The sequence below is a fragment of the Eurosta solidaginis genome, chromosome 1 (assembly GCF_040869045.1).
Source record: "Eurosta solidaginis isolate ZX-2024a chromosome 1, ASM4086904v1, whole genome shotgun sequence".
NCBI classification, from domain to species: domain Eukaryota; kingdom Metazoa; phylum Arthropoda; class Insecta; order Diptera; family Tephritidae; genus Eurosta; species Eurosta solidaginis.
Window position 1 is genome coordinate 156,952,698 of NC_090319.1, and position 21,496 is coordinate 156,974,193.

Genomic DNA, 21,496 nt, shown 5'->3' on the forward strand with positions numbered 1-21,496 from the left:
TATGTCCTGGAGGTTGTAACAAAGCTTTTCCTTGCCCCGATGCTTCTTCAATAATTGCTGGGGTATACTCGCCGTGTCCAAGGTTCGTCTACAATAAATTTGTATTTCGGGGCACCTTGCAAATCGTTTTCATGTAAAAATTCACTTAATTGATTAACTCCTTGAACTATAATATAAAATGTATAAAAATATGTATATATTCTTCACTTGATTTGTTGCTTGCTATATGATTAGTGGTGGGCTAACGGTCCCTCGTGTCCCGTTTGGAGAGTGCCGTTAGGGCGCCTTACTGGCCCCTGCCTAGATATGCGTGAATATATCTCAGTAACGTCTTACGTCGGCGTGTTTCTACTACGGTTAGCGAATGCGCTGTCTCTGCTACGGCTTATGTTGGTGCGTATGCGTAAGTGTAACTCTAGTGTGCGACAGAGCTAACTCTGCCTCGCCCAACGTCGTATGCTTGCGTGACTCTGCTGCGGCCAACGTCGTATGTTTGCGTAACTCTGCTGTGGCCAACTTCGTATGCTTGTGTAACTCTGCTGCGGCCAACGTCGCATGTTTGCGTAACTCTGCTGCAGCCAACGTCGTATGCTTGCGTGACCCTGCTGTGGCCAACGTCGTATGTTTGCGTAGGCTATTTCTACCGAGGCTTACGGTGGTGGTGCGCGGACTCGTGATGATGTCAACCTTCGCTGCAGGGAGCGAGCGTGGGCTAAGGCGTTGTAAAGCGGTCAAAACCAGCTTACCCACAATCCTCAGCCCACGGCTTTCTCCTATGAAGGGAACAGTATTGCAATGGTCAAAACCCATATGCCTTTCAGATGCCCTTCAATTGCTGTTCGGGTAACAATCGCAACTTCGCGTCCCGTTAGGTGAGATCCGTTAACCTCGGTACAGTCAAGTTGTGGCGTTTCACTTCGATTCACCCCTACTGCGGATGCCGATGTACTTCTGCTGCGGTTGACGTTTGGTTGAGCGCGGGATCACGATGCTGTGGAGGACGTTTGCTTACGAGGGAGCGAGCGTGGTCCAAAGCGTGCAGAGCGGTCAAAACCAGCTTACCCACAATTCTCAGTACACGACTTTCTCCTATGAACCGCACTGGCTTCCAATGTTCAAAACCGATATGCCTTCCAGAATGCTCCAATAGTAGTTCCGGTAGCAATCACAACTGCGTGCTGACTGACTGCTGTCTTGTTGTGTTGCCCTTTTCATAGCCAATGCTCTTGATGCTGCTAGCATAGTTCCTTGCGTTGCCATGGTTACGGTGTTGCTGTGGAGTGTTGCGACAACTTGTTGCGCTAGTGATGTTTCAGAGACTTGTTTGTGTTTCGTGTTGTGTTGGCTATGTTGCTGATCGTGTTCTTATGTAGAGTTTTTATTTGTGGTGCGTTGTCTGTGTTACTGATCCTGTGTTGTGGGGCGGTGGTTTTGTAGGCGCCAAATTAATGGTTTATATTTGGTCCTCACTAGAAAAGCATGCCATTATAGATGACTGTGGTTGGACACCTCTGTTTTTGCAAATCTGACGATTGTTGGAGTTTTGGTACCCAGTAATTTTGTCGTATTTCGTTGACTACGGTTTCTATGCTACCATGATGGTATTTCATGTGAAAGTCGTTTATGATCAAGTGCGTAATACGGTGGTTGTTTGGTAGCAAAACTGGATCTGGTCGCCCTGCAATCTTAACACGTCCATCTATTCTTAAAACACCGTGACCATCCAAATAGGGTGATAGTTTGTATATATCGCTAGATTTTCCAACAACTTTTCCAGTTGACAAAGAAGCTATTGAGTCTTTGAAAACATCGTTCTGGGCTTTTTTCCAAAAAAACGTTCTGCCTTACGAAAATCTTCTGTGCTTGGGACACCATATATATTTTTATTACCCCGTACCAAATTTAACCAAATGCAATCGCAGTAAAAGGTCACAGCAGTTTCCTTAAAAAAACGGTCCCATGATGAAAAGTTCTCTGGTTTAGGTCCAACAAAATATTCTGCCGGTAAACTGTGAACTCCATTAAATTGTGAGCGAAGTTCTTCTGTTGTGTCTTCTTCTTCTTCTGTTCGTGTTTTTGTTGCACATGTACGGGCAATTCGTTCCGGGGAAGGTACAGAAAGGATGGTCCACTAAACCATCGATTGTCGTTTGATATGTTTGGATCACCGTGCCATTTGGTGGCTTCGTCGGCAATGTTTTCTGCCGTTGGAACCCATTGACTTACATCGGTTAGTTCTAAAATCTCACTGACTAGAAATGCCACAAACTGTTTGTAGCGACGCTGATCAGCCTACAGCCAAGTTAGTAACATACTGCCACGTAGCTGGTTTCACTTGCATCGACGAAGGTGTGCAACTCTATATGAGGTGAACTGCCAAATTCAATACGAATATACCAGCGTGGGATTTTCGGACTCTCTATTTTTGAAATAAGTCAAAGCCATCTAATCCATTTTTTAGATTGGTACTCTGGAATCGGATCGTCCCATTCGCATCCAGCTCTCCATATTTCCCCTGCAAGACGACTTTAGAGTATATAACGTAGAAACCGATCAGTCCGATTGGGTCGTTTATTGTCATAACCACACTAACTAACAAACTTCACGCTTAGTTGGTCGTCGATGATGAACAAAGATATCAGAGTCCCTGTATTTGGGAGAAACCCGAAATCCAAAATGATCACTAGCGGTAATCCACCACATGCCCAATACCTTCTCAGTTGGTAGCTCTTTTTCAAGATCAAGGCTAAGGGCATCAGCTGAGGTTTCGTTTAACGCAGATAGAACGCGATGTGAATTGGACAAGAAGTTTCGAGTATGGAAACCTCCCATCGCGTCAACGTGACGGACATCGCTTCTTCTTCAGTGTCAATACTTACCAACATATAGTCTACATAATGATTCTCAATAATATACTGTGAAGCACGAGGAATCTCTTCTTGAAACTCTGCAGCATTTTTATTTGTGACATATTGAGCGCAACTGGGTGAACACTTAGCTCCAAAGGTCATCACTGTCATCACGAAAGTTGTTGGTTCATCGGAGTTTTGGTTAAAATACCAGATTCAAGAGGTTGTATAGCTTGTCCAAACCCAATTGTCAACCTCACCTATCCGTGGCGAATCCACCATTTTTTTGTGGCAACATCGGTTGCTGACATACGTCTGGCATACCCTTTTTGCAAGTAGTCGTCAATCTTTTGCTGAAGTACCTCAGCCAACTTGGGCTCTCTTTGCAGGCATCGCGCACGAAATAAAGCCATAGGCATGCTCCCAGGTAAAGTGATCTCATGACTCTTCCATAAGAGACTACTTTCAAATCGGTTTCCGACTCGCACAGTTTATTCCTCAAGCTGTTTCATTGCCAGCTCATCGTCTTTAGACATTAACGGGGCAAGGTTAGCCGAAACGCCTAAACTATCCAGGCAAAAGTAATATTTCGTCAGCTGAAGCAACTCTGCTTGGATGGAACAGTCACATATGTGATAGACGTTGTGTGGGATATCATGACCGATACCTGGTGTAGGGCATTTTAATGTACAGCCGAGTTTGCACTTTTCAGCTATTGGCTCATTTTCGCCACCATATATGGATTTCAACGGAGATCCAAGTGCTGCGTTATTTAGTCCAATCAAGATTTGTGGTGTTACATTTGTGTAGGATTGTAGAGGCAATCCCTTTAAATGTTTGAACTTTGACTGCAGTTCCTTGACATTAAGAGATTGAAAATGCAAGTCAAGTTTTTTGACCGTGCGTACGTCTTTGATTGAAAATCGCACTACCATTTTTAGCTGATATCGCTAGATCAACTACTACAGACTCATCTTCATATCGATGTGTATCACCAGTCCATCGCAAACACAGTGGTTGCGGTGTTCCTTTTATGTTCAATTCAGTTAGCAGCTGTTCGTCGATAAGTGTGAGGGAAGAGCCATCATCTATGAAAGCGTACGTGGACACACTGCGGTCACCTGTGTGCAAGACTACGGGAAGAACACGAAAGAGGGTACTACTTCCACCAACATTGTGTATATTTACATTGGCAGTCCGCGATGGCTCTTCATGATTAGTGGTTTTTTGAGTGATTGGAGCTTTCGTAGTAACTACCTCTGCATTGTTAACACAGGGTGCTGATTACGTGTACAACTATTAACGTTGCAGGTTGCTGCTGACTTTACTAGTTTCTTTACAAACGATACAGCTTACAGTGTCAAAACTATGATTAATTGCGCCACGTTTGTGCATCTTCGATACCTCGTTGGGTACGATCACACAGTTAGCTCCCTGTGCTATTGAAAGTCGCTAAAGTTCTTTTATGCATTCCCCAGTCGGCTGGTAGTAGTCCAGGCAATTTCGAAACCAGTTTTTGCCCGAGTTCAGGGTTGTTCAAATGATTGTTAAGGCCTGATACCGACATCGTTGCGTAGATGTTTTGCACTTCAACAGCAAAGTCTACAGTTGATTCTAACTGGTTTCCTGACGGCGGAGGCAGATCGCAAATCTGTCGCTGCAGTACGCTGATTATGTAGGCCTGCATTCCGCACTGACAAAGAAGACCCAGGCAGAGTATATTGTCTTTCATCCAAGTCATCATCTTAACCTTCGTGGTCAATAGGGATATAAGTTAAGGGGCGAGAGTTAACCGTTGTTGTTGTTGTTGTTGTAGCAATGCTTCGCCCCACCTAACAGTCGCGACCGATCACAAATTGTCATCAATATCCTCTAACTTGCCGTTTCAACAGGGGTGGACCATAAGGAAAGGGGTGTTAGAGGCGTTGGTTCCACATTACAATTGAAGAGATGGTTGGTGTCATGTGGGGACACATTGCAAGCGGGGCATACATTTTGTGTGTCAGGGTTGATTCTGGATAGGTTAGAGTTTAACCTGTTACAGTATCCAGAACGAAGTTGAGCAAGAGTGACACGCGTTTCCCTGGGGAGTATACGTTCCTCTTCCGCGAGTTTTGGATACTTTTCTTTAAGTACTGGATTCACCGGGCAATTCCCGGCATAAAGGTCCGACGCATGTTTATGCAGTTCACCAAGGACCTGCTTGTGTTTTTCGCTTCATACGGCTGGGTTCTCAGGTGCCGTATTTCCTCAAAATGCTTACAAAGATGACTCCTTAAGCCCCTAGGCGGTGCTGGTTCATCAATCAGATGTATGTTGGGATGCTCAGGTTTCTGGGTATTCAACAGGAACTGTTCTGTTTGGTCAGCATCTCATTTCTCTTCCTGATGGGGAGTATTCTCGCCTCATTATGCAGATGGTGTTCTGGGGACATAAAAAGACAGCCCGTAGCGATTCTGAGAGCAGTATTTCGGCAGGCCTGTAGTTTCTTCCAGTGGGTAATTTTTAGGCTTGGCGACCATATGGGTGACGCGTAGCACGTAATCGGCTGGCTAATTGCTTTGTATGTAGGCATGAGCGTTTCTTAACTTTTCCCCAGGTACTGCCAGCGAGGGATTTGAGGATTTTGTTACGGCTCTGAATTCTCGGAACAATTGTGGCTGCGTGCTCACCAAAATGTAGATCCTGATCAAAAGTCATACCCACGATTTTGGGGTGTAGGACAGTCGGTAGCGTAGTGCCATCGACGTCGATGTTCAAAATGGTCGACATTTGGGACGTTCATGTTGTAAATAAGGTCGCGGAAGATTTAGTCGGTGATAATGCCAGGTTTCGCGAGGCGAAAAAACTGGAGAGATCAGGGAGGTAGCCGTTTATTTTGTTGCATAGCGCATCGATCTTTGGGCCTAGGCCTGTGGCCATTATTGTGCAGTCATCGGCGTAGGAAACGATTGTGACTCCTTGCGGTGGTGAAGGTAGCTTAGATATGTAGAAATTAAACAAAAGTGGGGATAGGACACCACCCTGTGGCACCCCTTGTTTAATTCTCCTTGGTTTTGATGTTTCGTTTCTAAATTGCACCGATGCCTGCCGACCACCCAGATAATTTGCGGTCAGGTCTTTTAAGACATGGGGGAAGGGTAGACCCTTCCAGGTCTTGCAGAAAGAGCCATGGTTGACCGTATCAAAAGCTTTTGATAGGTCTAGCGCTACGAGTACCGTTCTATGGTGGGGGTATTGATTTAACCCGCAATTTATCTGGGTACTAATGGCATTTAGCGCGGTGGTAGTGCTATGGAGTTTTCTGAAGCCATGCTGATGAGAGGCTAGCTGCAAATTTGCTTGGAAATAAGGGAGCAAAATGGCTTCAAGCGTCTTTGCTACCAGTGATAGGAGAGATATCGGACGATACGACTCACCTATGTTGGCTGGTTTCCCATGCTTTAGTAGCGGGACCACCTTGGCCATTTTCCATTTCTCGGGTATGACAAAGGTGGAAAGAGACAGGTTGAAGACATGCGCTAAATATTTGAAACCCTCTTTCCCTAGGCTTTTAAGCATCGGCATGGCTATTCCGTCTGGGCCCACTGCTTTGGATGGTTTAGCGCGACCAATGGCGTCCTCAACCTCTTTTAGCGGTGATGGTGATTGGTGACGCGCTGAATTTGTGTTTTTGTGCGCGTCTATTGGCTCTCCGTCTATCTTTGTCGACCGTAGGATGCATTATATATTATCGGCAGAAAGCGCTCGCGCATTTTTTCGCATCCGACAGCCAAAAGCGATGGAAACTTTGTATTTGTGCTTAGTCGGATTCGATAGGGACTTTACGGTAGACCAAAGTTTACCCACACCGGTAGAGAGGTTACAACCTCTTAGGTGCTCCTCCCATTACGCCCGCTTGTGTTTGTCCACAAGCAATCTGATGCGTTGGTTTATATCCCTTATTTGAGGGTCGCCTGGATAAAGCTGTCTTATAAGGTCACGTTCTCTCGCTAAGTTTGCGGCCTCCGCCGGGAAGTGGGCCGGATTTCGGGAATTCTCCCGGCGGGAATGAAACGTGCCGAGGCGGATTCAATGACCTTACGGAAGGCACGCTCCCCTTGGTGGGCATCAGTCGGGATAGGGAGGGCAGCAAACTGGTTGCCTGTAAAAGATTTATATTCTTCCCACTTTCCTTTTTTGAAGTTTATGAAAGTGCGTTTTTCGGTGACGATGAAGTCGGCGGTACGCTCGATCGAAATAAGTATGGGCAGGTGGTCGGATGCCAATGTTACCATCGGCTGCCAGTTGACGCAGTTTACGAGTTCTGCGCTCACGATTGAGATATCTGGCGAACTGTGACAGCTTCCTACCATACGTGTGGGGGCGTCTCCGTTTATTGTGCAGAACGGCGTTTCTTCTATTTGATCCGCCAACATCTCACCCCTACTGTCCGCCCGCAAGTTTGAATGCCATAGATCGTGATGGGCATTGAAATCACCTAAGATAATGCGATTGTTGCCAGTGAGTAAGGCTCTGATATTAGCGCGGTATCCACTGGGGCAACAGGTGGCAGGAGGGATGTAGATGTTGATGATTTCTAGGTTTGCATCGCCTGACCGGACAGATAGGCCTTGACGTTCTAAGACATTGTCCCTGCGGTCGATGCCAGGATCAAATATATAATATTGCACAGTGGTGTATGATAAACGCGAGGCCGCCTCCATTTCCGCTCTCTCGGTCTTTCCTGTGGACATTATACCCAGAGCAGGTCTGCAATGCAGATCTTGCTGTGGGTTTAGTCTCTTGAATCGCAGCAATGCGGATGTTGTCCCGCTTCATTAAATCGACTATCTCCGTAATATTCCCAGTTAGTCCATTACAGTTTAACTGCAGAATTTTGAAGTGCAGGAGAGACGCCGCCACTCTGGGGGAGAGTGACGTGTGACTACGCCTGGGTTGTGGAAGGCCAGGACGCAATTGCTGTTGTGGCCCTGGGACTGGGCGTCCTTGGGCAAGCATTGGGGTACCCGGATGATTTGGGTTTGCGACCTGGCAACATGGCGCGATGAAACCCGTCGGGGGGTTGCCGTCGCGGAGACCAGAACATCTAGGAAAGTGGCACCACCCAAGGCAGGAGCTGCATATATATTCTGTGCTGGCAGACGGTGCAAACGGAGGTAGGGACTAAGAGTCTGTTTCCCTGACCTGCACGATTGCTGCCGGAAAAGAGGGGGGGGGGGGGGGGGGGGCAGGGGCTGATGCTCAGCACTGCTACCGACTCTACTACGAAGGTAGTAGTTATGAGTGGTAGCAGCTGTTTGAGTTGTTGGCGCCGTGGGGCGCGAGCAGCAGCGGGAGAGTTAACCGTCATCTCCACCTCTATTAACATAGCACGTAGAAGCTCATCGTTCGGTCTACTGGTCGTTAAAACCCGTTAAAGTACATTCTTTACTTTCTTACGAACAAGCCGGTCCGAAGCTTCTCACATGTGTGGAGATGCTGGTGGTATAAAAAGGCACTCAGTTGCAACCGAACTAAAAGTTTTCGTTATGCGATTCTGGTCTACCAGCTCAAACCCAGACCTCATTTCTCTTTCAGCATCCTTAAAATGTTTGCCGTTGTCTCTCCATATTTCCAAGGGGCTTCCCCTACGCGCCATAAAATTTCGTACGGCCAAAATGTAGGAATCAGTAGAGAACGAATATGCGATTTCCAGGTGCACAGCTGTGGTTGTCAAGCAGGTGAACAACACCCCGTACCTCATTTCGGCGCTGCTCCTGACTGCCAACAGAAGACGACCAAAATAGTCAACTCCAACATAATAAAACGGACGGCAAAACTGTGCCGTATGTCCTGGAGGTTGTAACAAAGCTTTTCCTTGCCCCGATGCTTCTTCAATAATTGCTGGGGTATACTCGCCGTGTCCAAGGTTCGTCTACAATAAATTTGTATTTCGGGGCACCTTGCAAATCGTTTTCATGTAAAAATTCACTTAATTGATTAACTCCTTGAACTATAATATAAAATGTATAAAAATATGTATATATTCTTCACTTGATTTGTTGCTTGCTATATGATTAGTGGTGGGCTAACGGTCCCTCGTGTCCCGTTTGGAGAGTGCCGTTAGGGCGCCTTACTGGCCCCTGCCTAGATGTGCGTGAATATATCTCAGTAACGTCTTACGTCGGCGTGTTTCTACTACGGTTAGCGAATGCGCTGTCTCTGCTACGGCTTATGTCGGTGCGTATGCGTAAGCGTAACTCTAGTGTGCGAAAGTGCTAACTCTGCCTCGCCCAACGTCGTATGGTTGCGTGACTGCTGCGGCCAATGTCGTATGTTTGCGTAACTCTGCTGTGGCCAACTTCGTATGCTTGTGTAACTTTGCTGCGGCCAACATCGTATGTTTGCGTAACTCTGCTGTGGACAACATCGTATGTTTTTGTAACTCTACTGCGGCCAACGTCGTATGTTTGCGAAGGCTATTTCTACCGAGGCTTACGGCGGTGGTGCTCGGACTCGTGCCGCTTTGAGCCTTCGCATAGCAGGGAGTGAGCGTGGCCTAAGGCGTTGTAGAGTGGTCAAACCCAGCTTACCCACAATACTCAGCCCACGGCTTTCTCCTATGAAGGGAACTGTCTTGCGATGGTCAAAACCGATACGCCTTTCAAATTCCCTTCAATTGCTGCTCGGGCAACAATCGCAACTTCGGGTCCCATTAGGTGAGATCCGTTAGCCTCGGTACAGTCAAGTTGTGGCGTTTCACTTCGATTCACCCCTACTGCGGATGCCGACGTACTTCTGCCGCGGTTGGCGTTAGGTTGAGCGGGGGGTCACGATGCTGTGGAGGACGTTTGCTTACGAGGGAGCGAGCGTGGTCCAAAGCGTGCAGAGCGGGCAAAACCAGCTTACCCACAATTCTCAGTCCACGGCTTTCTCCTATGAACCGCACTGGCTTGCAATGGTCAAAACCGATATGCCTTCCAGAACGCTCCAGTAGTAGTTCCGGTCGCAACCACAACTGCATGCTGACTGACTGCTGTCTTGTTGTGTTGCCCTTTTCATAGCCAATGCTCTTGATGTTGCTAGCATAGTTCATTGCGTTGCCATGGTTACGGTGTTGCTGTGGAGTGTTGCGGCAACTTGTTGCGCTAGTGATGTTTCAGAGACTTGTTTGTGTTTCGTGTTGTGTTGGTTATGTAGAGTTTTTATTTGTGTTGCGTTGTCTGTGTTACTGATCCTGTGTTGTGGGGCGGTGGTTTTGTGTGGGCCAAATTAATGGTTTATATTTGGTCCTCACAAGGTAAGCATGCCATTCTAAGTGGCTGTGGTTGGACACCTCTGTTATTGCAAATCTGACAATTGTTGGTCACAACGCGGAGTTTTGATACCCAGTAATTTTGTCGTATTTCCTTTACTACGGTTTCTATGCTACCATGATGGTATTTCATGTGAAAGTCGTTTATGATCAAGTGCGTAATACGGTGGTTGTTTGGTAGCAGAACTGGATCTGGTCAGCCTGCAATCTTAACACGTCCATCTATTTTTAAAACGCCGTGATCATCCAAATAGGGTGATAGTTTGTATATATCGCTAGATTTTCCAACAACTTTTCCAGTTGACAAAGAAGCTATTGAGTTTTTGAAAACATCGTTCTGGGCTTTTTTCGAAAGAAAACGTTCAGCCTTACGAAAATCTTCGGTGCTTGGGACACCATATACATTTTTATTACCCCATACCAAATTTAACCAAATGCAAGCGCAGTAAAAGGTCACAGCAGTTGTCTTAAAAAGACGGTCCCATGATGAAAAGTTCTCTGGATTAGGCCCAACTAAATATTCTGCCAGTAAACTGTGAACTCCATTAAATTGTGGGCGAAGTTCTTCTATTGTGTCTTCTTCTGCTGTTCGTGTTTTTGTTGCACAGGTACGGGCCATTCGTTCTGGGGAAGGTACGGAAAGGGTGGTCCTCTAAACCATCGATATTCGTTTGAGATGTTTGGATCACCGTGCCATTTGGTGGCTTCGTCGGCAGCGTTTTCTGCCGTTGGAACCCATTGACTGACATCGGTTAGTTCTAAAATCTTACTGATTCGAAATACCACAAACTGTTTGTAGCGACGCTGATCAGCATGCAGCATGTTCGTGGGTCTGACCAGTATACGGAGCAGTCGATTGGTACAGAATGTGATTCAATAACGTATTTGGCAATGCGGGCTCCCAAAAGTGCAGCTTTTAATTCAAGTCGAGGTATTATATCAATTTGACTGGGGCTACTCTTGTTTTGCTGGCAACTATCATACAGTTAATTATGCTACCGTAAGAGTATCGAAGGTAACATACTGCCGCGTAGCTGATTTCACTTGCATCGACGAAGGTGTGCATCTCTATATGAGGTGAACTGCCAAATTCAATACGAATATACCAGCGTAGGATTTTAAGACTCTCTATTTTTGAAATAAGTCTAAGCCATCTAATCCATTTTTTAAATTGGTACTCCGGAATCGTATCGTCCCATTCGCATCCAGCCTTCCACATTTCCTGCAAGATGACTTTAGCGTATATAACGTAGAGACCGATCAGTCCGATTGTGTCGTATATTGTCATAACCACACTAACTAACAAACTTCACGCTTAGTTGGCCGTCGATGATGAACAAAGATATCAGAGTCGCTGTATTTGGGGGAAACCCGAAATCCAAAATGATCACTAGCGGTAATCCACCACATGCCTAATACCTTCTCAGTTGGTAGCTCTTTTTCAAGATAAAGACAAAGGGCATCAGCTGAGGTTTCGTTTAACGCAGATAGAACGCGATGTGAATTGGACAAGAAGTTTCGAGTATGGAAACCTCCCATCGCGTCAACGTGACGGACATCGCTTCTTCTTCAGTGTCAACACTTACCAACATATCGTCTACATAATGATTCTCAATAATACACTGTGAAGCACTAGGAATCTCTTCTTGAAACTCTGCAGCATTTTTATTTGTGACATGTTGAGCGCAACTGGGTAAACACTTAGCTCCAAAGGTCATCACTGTCATCACGTTGGTTCATCGGGGTTTGGTTCATACCATAAGAAGCGCATAAAGTTTTGGTCTTCTTTCCGAACTCGAGCCTGATGAAACAATTCAGCTATATCGGCCGAGAGAGCTACTCTACCCCAAGCGGGTGCAGGGGTCAGAATATACTCGCGGTAGGTATGCCTGTCGTAAGAGACGACTAAAATACAAGATTCGAGGGGTTGTATAGCTTGTCCAAACCCAATTGTCAACCTCACCTACCCGTGGCGAATCCTGTTTCATTAACAGCCGAGGCTCTGGCGACCCCAAACTCCTCATGGATCTTGGGGGTGGGAGGGCGGTATGACCAAGAAGGTCGCATGTGGTCATAACAAATCGTTCCCGAGATGGTCGGGCTTGGTACCGGAACGTACCGGATCATCAACCGGGAAATGACCAGCAACATCGAGCCCTCGGGGAGTGTCCTTATCGCTACAACAACAACAACATAGCTAATATTCTTTGCCGAAATTTGAATAATACTGACAGCAGAGGAGTTTTAGGGCGGGCCCTTTGAGCAGCATGTCATTCAGTGACACGCCATTACCTTTTGCGACCGCATCCCATACTAGGCGCACCTTGCCTTGTATGTTAGAGCTCGTTACTGCAAACACTGTAAGGTACCAGCACTTTTTTGTGGCAACATCGGTTGCTGAAATACGTCTGGCATACCCGTTTTGCAAGTAGTCGTCAATCTTTTGCTGAAGTACCTCAACCAACTTGGGCTTTCTTTGCCTCTTTCTTTGCAGGCATCGCGCACGGAATAAAGCCATAGGCATGCTACCAGGTAAAGTGATCTCATGACTCTTCCATAAGAGACTACTTTCAAATCGGTTGCCGTCAGATTCGCACAGTTTATTGCTCCAGCTGCTTCATTGCCAGTTCATCGTCTTTAGACATTAACGGGGCAAGGTTAGCCGAAACGCCTAAACTATCCAGGCAAAAGTAATATTTCGCCAGCTGAAGCAACTCTGCTTGGAAAGAACAGTCACATATGTGATAGACGTTGTGTGGGATATCATGACCGATACCTGGTGTAGGGCATTTTAATGTACAGCCGAGTTTGCACTTTTCAGCTATTGGCTCATTTTCGCCACCAATATTGATTTCAACGGAGATCCAAGTGCTGCGTTATTTAGTCCAATCAAGATTTGTGGTGTTACATTTGTGTAGGATTGTAGAGGCAATCCCTTTAAATGTTTGAACTTTGACTGCATTTCCTTGGCATTAAGAGATTGAAAATGCAAGTCAAGTTTTTTGACCGTGCGTACGTCTTTGATTGAAAATTTCCTACTACCATTTTTAGCTGATATCGCTAGTAGACAGACTCATCTTCATATCGATGTGTATCACCAGTCCATCGCAAACACAGTGGTTGCGGTGTTTCTTTTATGTTCAATTTAGTTAGCAGCTGTTCGTCGATAAGTATGAGGGAAGAGCCATCATCTATGAAAGCGTACGTGGACACGCTGCGGTCACCTGAGTGCAGGACTACGGGAAGAACACGAAAGAGGGTACTACTTCCACCAAATTGTGTATATTTACATTGGCAGTCCGCGATGGCTCTTCATGATTACTGGTTTTTTTGAGTGATTGGAGCTTTAGTAGTAACTACCTCTGCGTTGTGTAACACAGGGTGCTGGTTACGTGTACGACCCTTAACGTTGCAGGTTGCTGCCGACTTTACTATTTTCTTTACAAACAATACAGCTTACCGTGTCAAAATTATGATTAATTGCGCCAAGTTTGCGCATCTTCGATACCTCGTTGGGTACAATCACACAGTTAGCTCCCTGTGCTATTGAAAGTCGCTAAGGTTCTTTTATGCATTCCCCAGTAGGCTGGTAGTAGTCCAGGCAATTTCGAAACCAGTTTTTGCTCGAGTTCAGGGTTGTTCAGATGATTGTTAAGGCCTGATACCGACATCGTTGCGTAGATGTTTTGCACTTCAACAGCAAAGTCTACAATTGATTCTAACTGGTTCCCTGACGGCGGAGGCAGATCGCAAATCTGTCGCTGCAGAACACTGATTATGTAGGCCTGCGAAGACCCAGGCAGAGTATATTATCTTTCACCCAAGTCATCATCGAAGCCCATTGCATCAATACGATCCAAAAACTTATGCTGTCCTCTTAGCAGCGCTTCTCTTCGCCTTATGAATTCACTCTGTTCTTGTAGCAGTTCGGCTTGATGACGAAGACGAAGAAAAGTAACAGAATTCATCGCGTGAGAGGGGCTGGGTAGCTGTTGCCAAAGTGCCCAATAGCAATAGAGTTGTTAGGCTGTGCTGTGGGAGCGCATTGATTCACTGTTATCGGCGTTTGCCATTTGACTTGGCAAGTTGTTTTCCGTCGTGGTGCTAGTGCACCAAACGTTATAGTTAGAAGCCACGAGATTGGTGGCGCCGCTGGTATTGAATTCATCTCCGTTGATTGCTGTAGCAGCGGGTTCACCAGCTGCGTTTGAAGTAAATCCATTTGATTGTGCCATTATAATTAAGCAGTACGAATTTTATGTGGCGGAATAAAATTTATAAAATGTTAAAAAAGTCGAAAATTTTTTGCAATCCGTTATACTCTATTTACAAACGATGATTAAAAAATTTATTCGCATTACTCTGCCGTTGAATAACGTACCGATTTTATCTCCTGTTACATAGTTTTCTTTACCTACGTTCTCTTCAATTTTCATCACCTGATTTTTATTATCCAATCAGCGAGCGAAGTGTATACATGTTTGTCGGCGGGAAATATTGTGATTTATGCCGGCCGTGTTGCCAGATTTTTCCCAACAACTACTGTTCAACGACTTCGGATTATTGATGGACCTGACAACATTTTTTATTGTGTTTATGCCATCAGTCACCACCTCCACACATCTTTCGTTTTCTAGTTTGAACCGTCTTCTTTTGCATTAAAATGTTTTATGATTACATATTTTATTTTATATCCATTGCGAGTAAGTCGTATTTTGAGCTAATTTTATGAGATGCCAACACACAGTCATAGGCCTTACCTTTTCGTAGGAATTTAGACAATCCGTACATAAATAACTGATGTGGCGGCTCTTCGTAAGCAAATTCACATCTTACTCATTAATGTTGCCTTCGCAGCAAGAACGATGGTAGAAATTTTAGCAAAAGCCACCGTAAGGCACAATAACGCTTATCACACTTGGCACAATAGTTATCCATTTCACCAGAAAGCTACATTAGCGAAGATGGGAGTCCCCTTTTTGGTATATATTACAAAGTAGTCCATAGGTTGCTTACAGGGGTAGTGTACCCATATATATATGTTGCCCCAACGTTAAGCAATGTGCTTAATATTACATTGAGCCCTGATATATCGAGGTATGAATGGGGGGTCCTCGACAGGCCATCCATGTCATACCATGCATATATCAGCTTCCGCGGTAGAGAAGGGGAAAACCTCTATAAATCCTAGGGCAACGGACTGGTATAAATTTCAGAAATGTTTATCAGGAAGACTGAAGCAGCCTTAAAATGTTACCACCGTAGATGAGTTGAAGGAGTGCCACTACTTCTTATCAAAGGCGCCGTAAGCTGTGTACAACAGAGCTTGTCCTCTAAGAAGATTCAAGGGGAAAGCAAAGCTACCCTGGTGGAGTAAGGATGATAAGGCTGTATGGAATGATGCCGAAATTAAAATACAATAGTTATTCTATGTAACTATTTATTCAATTCACGTTAAGTCACATCTATATGTATCAACCGGAAACTCCTCACTGTCGTCATTCTGTGATCTTCTTGAGATGTAAATAATACTTTACTAAATAAATAAAGAGTTGCCAGATTAATTATAATATTCCCCCTACTTAAATCAATAGTTATTCTGAATCAAATGTTCTTTATATGTTAATACATGGACCAAATCTAGCTGTCGGTTCCCTTGTACTCTCCGATCGCCGAAGACCAGTAGTTTCATTGGGCGTTGATACAGCCGGAACATGTGCGATGTTGATCAGTGATATCCGGCTCCATTCTTTTGGATGACTCTGATTACATAGATTTGGACGCCCAGTCCGTTGGCGCCTTGACACGTAATAAAGAAAACAAAGAAGGCAATGGATTAATAAATAAATAGTTACAATTCTCTTTACTGAATAAAAGTGTAAAGAAAAGGCAAGTATAAACGATTACCTCTCTAGTTAAGCGCAAATGTCAACTAATGCTATGTCTCCACGGCACCAAAATCAAGTTGATTTCGGAAGATTCTTAACTTCAACCGAAATTAGCTCGAAATTAGATAATTTTGTTATGTGAAAACTGTCAAACGAAATTAGAAATTCTTCTTAATTTCATCGAAATTGGACCCAAATTATGTGCAATTTACTGAGCAAATCTGCGGTCTATTACAATTTACACAAAATAATCGATGGTCTGCCCGCACTAGCTGTCAAATTTCAAAAACATATGTTTATCTCGAGCGTTTTAATTCGGCTGTGGGAAAATAGCGAAAAGAAATTTCATTTGAAATTATGCAAAAGAAGAATCATAATCGTGTGGACAGGAATGTAATTTACGAAATCATACTACCGAAATCTTGTATCGTGTAGACATTGTATTAGGGCAAATTTAAATAGATAATTAAACCTCACAACATATACATACATACACATACATTTTGTAATATAATATTTGAATTTTATAACTTTGAATTTATAACAATATTTAAATTTACAACTTATACATTTCCTATGAAGTACCCGAAATGTACATTTATCCTTATGAAATATGCGCCAAAATATATATATTAATTTGTATATTAAATTAATAATTACTAAATTGAAGGACAAATTAGACTTGCGCACTTTTGCACGCAAGCAAAATATTTACATTTCCGCCCACATAAATTTTAAATATAGGGTCACCTTAACATACACTGAACATTTGGAGAAGAAGTGGATACGCACAAAACATAAAAATGCATCGGTCAACCAACCCTTTGTACACGCGCAATCCAATGCAACATACATAATAATTTGAGTGAACGGAGATCAACAGTAAGTCGCCAAAAATAAGCGCCGCTACTAATTGGAATTTTTGATATACATACTTACGTATTAGCATACGACACATCAACGCACGCCGTACAACAGAAGTCAAAAGCATAGAGCAAAGCAAACGCAACGTTATAATCAGACGACAACAAACATATGTACAAAGAGGCAATAGTAAAAGCGAAGGCTGGAAACACGGTATGCGGGCAAATGCAAATGCATTGTATTCAACAAGGAGTATTATGATGCATGGACATTTACGGAAAGAAATATTCATCGGAATAACTGTTGTTGGCAAGTTGTTTTCCGTCGTGGTGCTAGTGCACCAAACGTTATAGTTAGAAGCCACGAGATTGGTGGCGCCGCTGGTATTGAATTCATCTCCGTTGATTGCTGTAGCAGCGGGTTCACCAGCTGCGTTTGAAGTAAATCCATTTGATTGTGCCATTATAATTAAGCAGTACGAATTTTATGTGGCGGAATAAAATTTATAAAATGTTAAAAAAGTCGAAAATTTTTTGCAATCCGTTATACTCTATTTACAAACGATGATTAAAAAATTTATTCGCATTACTCTGCCGTTGAATAACGTACCGATTTTATCTCCTGTTACATAGTTTTCTTTACCTACGTTCTCTTCAATTTTCATCACCTGATTTTTATTATCCAATCAGCGAGCGAAGTGTATACATGTTTGTCGGCGGGAAATATTGTGATTTATGCCGGCCGTGTTGCCAGATTTTTCCCAACAACTACTGTTCAACGACTTCGGATTATTGATGGACCTGACAACATTTTTTATTGTGTATATGCCATCAGTCACCACCTCCACACATCTTTCGTTTTCTAGTTTGAACCGTCTTCTTTTGCATTAAAATGTTTTATGATTACATATTTTATTTTATATCCATTGCGAGTAAGTCGTATTTTGAGCTAATTTTATGAGATGCCAACACACAGTCATAGGCCTTACCTTTTCGTAGGAATTTAGACAATCCGTACATAAATAACTGATGTGGCGGCTCTTCGTAAGCAAATTCACATCTTACTCATTAATGTTGCCTTCGCAGCAAGAACGATGGTAGAAATTTTAGCAAAAGCCACCGTAAGGCACAATAACGCTTATCACACTTGGCACAATAGTTATCCATTTCACCAGAAAGCTACATTAGCGAAGATGGGAGTCCCCTTTTTGGTATATATTACAAAGTAGTCCATAGGTTGCTTACAGGGGTAGTGTACCCATATATATATGTTGCCCCAACGTTAAGCAATGTGCTTAATATTACATTGAGCCCTGATATATCGAGGTATGAATGGGGGGTCCTCGACAGGCCATCCATGTCATACCATGCATATATCAGCTTCCGCGGTAGAGAAGGGGAAAACCTCTATAAATCCTAGGGCAACGGACTGGTATAAATTTCAGAAATGTTTATCAGGAAGACTGAAGCAGCCTTAAAATGTTACCACCGTAGATGAGTTGAAGGAGTGCCACTACTTCTTATCAAAGGCGCCGTAAGCTGTGTACAACAGAGCTTGTCCTCTAAGAAGATTCAAGGGGAAAGCAAAGCTACCCTGGTGGAGTAAGGATGATAAGGCTGTATGGAATGATGCCGAAATTAAAATACAATAGTTATTCTATGTAACTATTTATTCAATTCACGTTAAGTCACATCTATATGTATCAACCGGAAACTCCTCACTGTCGTCATTCTGTGATCTTCTTGAGATGTAAATAATACTTTACTAAATAAATAAAGAGTTGCCAGATTAATTATAATATTCCCCCTACTTAAATCAATAGTTATTCTGAATCAAATGTTCTTTATATGTTAATACATGGACCAAATCTAGCTGTCGGTTCCCTTGTACTCTCCGATCGCCGAAGACCAGTAGTTTCATTGGGCGTTGATACAGCCGGAACATGTGCGATGTTGATCAGTGATATCCGGCTCCATTCTTTTGGATGACTCTGATTACATAGATTTGGACGCCCAGTCCGTTGGCGCCTTGACACGTAATAAAGAAAACAAAGAAGGCAATGGATTAATAAATAAATAGTTACAATTCTCTTTACTGAATAAAAGTGTAAAGAAAAGGCAAGTATAAACGATTACCTCTCTAGTTAAGCGCAAATGTCAACTAATGCTATGTCTCCACGGCACCAAAATCAAGTTGATTTCGGAAGATTCTTAACTTCAACCGAAATTAGCTCGAAATTAGATAATTTTGTTATGTGAAAACTGTCAAACGAAATTAGAAATTCTTCTTAATTTCATCGAAATTGGACCCAAATTATGTGCAATTTACTGAGCAAATCTGCGGTCTATTACAATTTACACAAAATAATCGATGGTCTGCCCGCACTAGCTGTCAAATTTCAAAAACATATGTTTATCTCGAGCGTTTTAATTCGGCTGTGGGAAAATAGCGAAAAGAAATTTCATTTGAAATTATGCAAAAGAAGAATCATAATCGTGTGGACAGGAATGTAATTTACGAAATCATACTACCGAAATCTTGTATCGTGTAGACATTGTATTAGGGCAAATTTAAATAGATAATTAAACCTCACAACATATACATACATACACATACATTTTGTAATATAATATTTGAATTTTATAACTTTGAATTTATAACAATATTTAAATTTACAACTTATACATTTCCTATGAAGTACCCGAAATGTACATTTATCCTTATGAAATATGCGCCAAAATATATATATTAATTTGTATATTAAATTAATAATTACTAAATTGAAGGACAAATTAGACTTGCGCACTTTTGCACGCAAGCAAAATATTTACATTTCCGCCCACATAAATTTTAAATATAGGGTCACCTTAACATACACTGAACATTTGGAGAAGAAGTGGATACGCACAAAACATAAAAATGCATCGGTCAACCAACCCTTTGTACACGCGCAATCCAATGCAACATACATAATAATTTGAGTGAACGGAGATCAACAGTAAGTCGCCAAAAATAAGCGCCGCTACTAATTGGAATTTTTGATATACATACTTACGTATTAGCATACGACACATCAACGCACGCCGTACAACAGAAGTCAAAAGCATAGAGCAAAGCAAACGCAACGTTATAATCAGACGACAACAAACATATGTACAAAGAGGCAATAGTAAAAGCGAAGGCTGGAAACACGGTATGCGGGCAAATGCAAATGCATTGTATTCAACAAGGAGTATTATGATGCATGGACATTTACGGAAAGAAATATTCATCGGAATAACTGTTGTACTATATTGTAAATATTATTAACAATTTTTGTTGTTATATCGGCCTACTGATTTTAAGATCGCGGGTTCGAATCGAGCTCAAGGCCTAACAATAATTTTTTATCATTATTATTGTTATGATAAATTTTTTCTTAATTGAAAAAATTTTTTAATTAGAATAGAAGAAAGAAAAAATTTTAGACAACTGCCAAAGCTCGTTGTATAGATCCATTTCGGGAACTGCTAAATTCCTTCATCGGCAACGTTTAGGCGCCGCTGCTATAACCATTCAGCCACCACAGCGGTTTTTTGTTTGTCTTCATTAATCCTACTTCCATTCTGGTTCGTGCCAATTGATATTCACAACACTGCGACATCTGTTGCAGAATAGCTGTGAAAATTGGACTTGTTTGTTGGCAATGCTGCCATAGTGTCATATTTTATTGACACTTTTTTCCCCGTGCTCTGGGATGTATTAACAATTTTTGTTGTTATATCGGCCTACTGATTTTAAGATCGCGGGTTCGAATCGAGCTCAAGGCCTAACAATAATTTTTTATCATTACTATTGTTATGATAAATTTTTTCTTAATTGAAAAAATTTTAAAATTAGAATATAAGAAAGAAAACATTTTAGACAACTGCCAAAGCTCGTTGTATAGATCCATTTCGGGAAATGCTAAATTCCTTCATCGGCAACGTTTAGGCGCCGCTGCTATAACCATTCAGCCACCATAGCGGTTTTTTGTTTGTCTTCATTAATCCTACTTCCATTCTGGTTCGTGCCAATTGATATTCACAACACTGCGACATCTGTTGCAGAATAGCTGTGAAAATTGGACTTGTTTGTTGGCAATGCTGCCATAGTGTCATATTTTATTGACACTTTTTTCCCCGTGCTCTGGGATGTATTAACAATTTTTGTTGTTATATCGGCCTACTGATTTTAAGATCGCGGGTTCGAATCGAGCTCAAGGCCTAACAATAATTTTTTATCATTATTATTGTTATGATAAATTTTTCTTAATTGAAAAAATTTTTAAATTAGAATAGAAGAAAGAAAAAATTTTAGACAACTGCCAAAGCTCGTTGTATAGATCCATTTCGGGAACTGCTAAATTCCTTCATCGGCAACGTTTAGGCGCCGCTGCTATAACCATTCAGCCACCACAGCGGTTTTTTGTTTGTCTTCATTAATCCTACTTCCATTCTGGTTCGTGCCAATTGATATTCACAACACTGCGACATCTGTTGCAGAATAGCTGTGAAAATTGGACTTGTTTGTTGGCAATGCTGCCATAGTGTCATATTTTATTGACACTTTTTTCCCGT

The 21,496-nt window shown here is 42.7% G+C and overlaps 1 protein-coding gene across 2 annotated transcripts in view; it reads right to left on the minus strand.

Annotated features, from left to right (window-relative positions):
• SpdS (Spermidine Synthase) overlaps nt 1-21,496 on the minus strand; it is a 183,453-nt gene that overhangs the window by 98,679 nt on the left and 63,278 nt on the right. The window contains exon 2 of one of the 2 annotated variants that reach the window (XR_010948690.1): nt 18,550-18,925. The exons of the other annotated variant lie outside the window; for it this stretch is intronic. The gene's annotated coding sequence lies outside the window, so the exon portion shown is untranslated. Of the gene's footprint in view, nt 1-18,549; nt 18,926-21,496 lie in introns of those variants that run through there. 2 annotated transcript variants of the gene reach the window in all.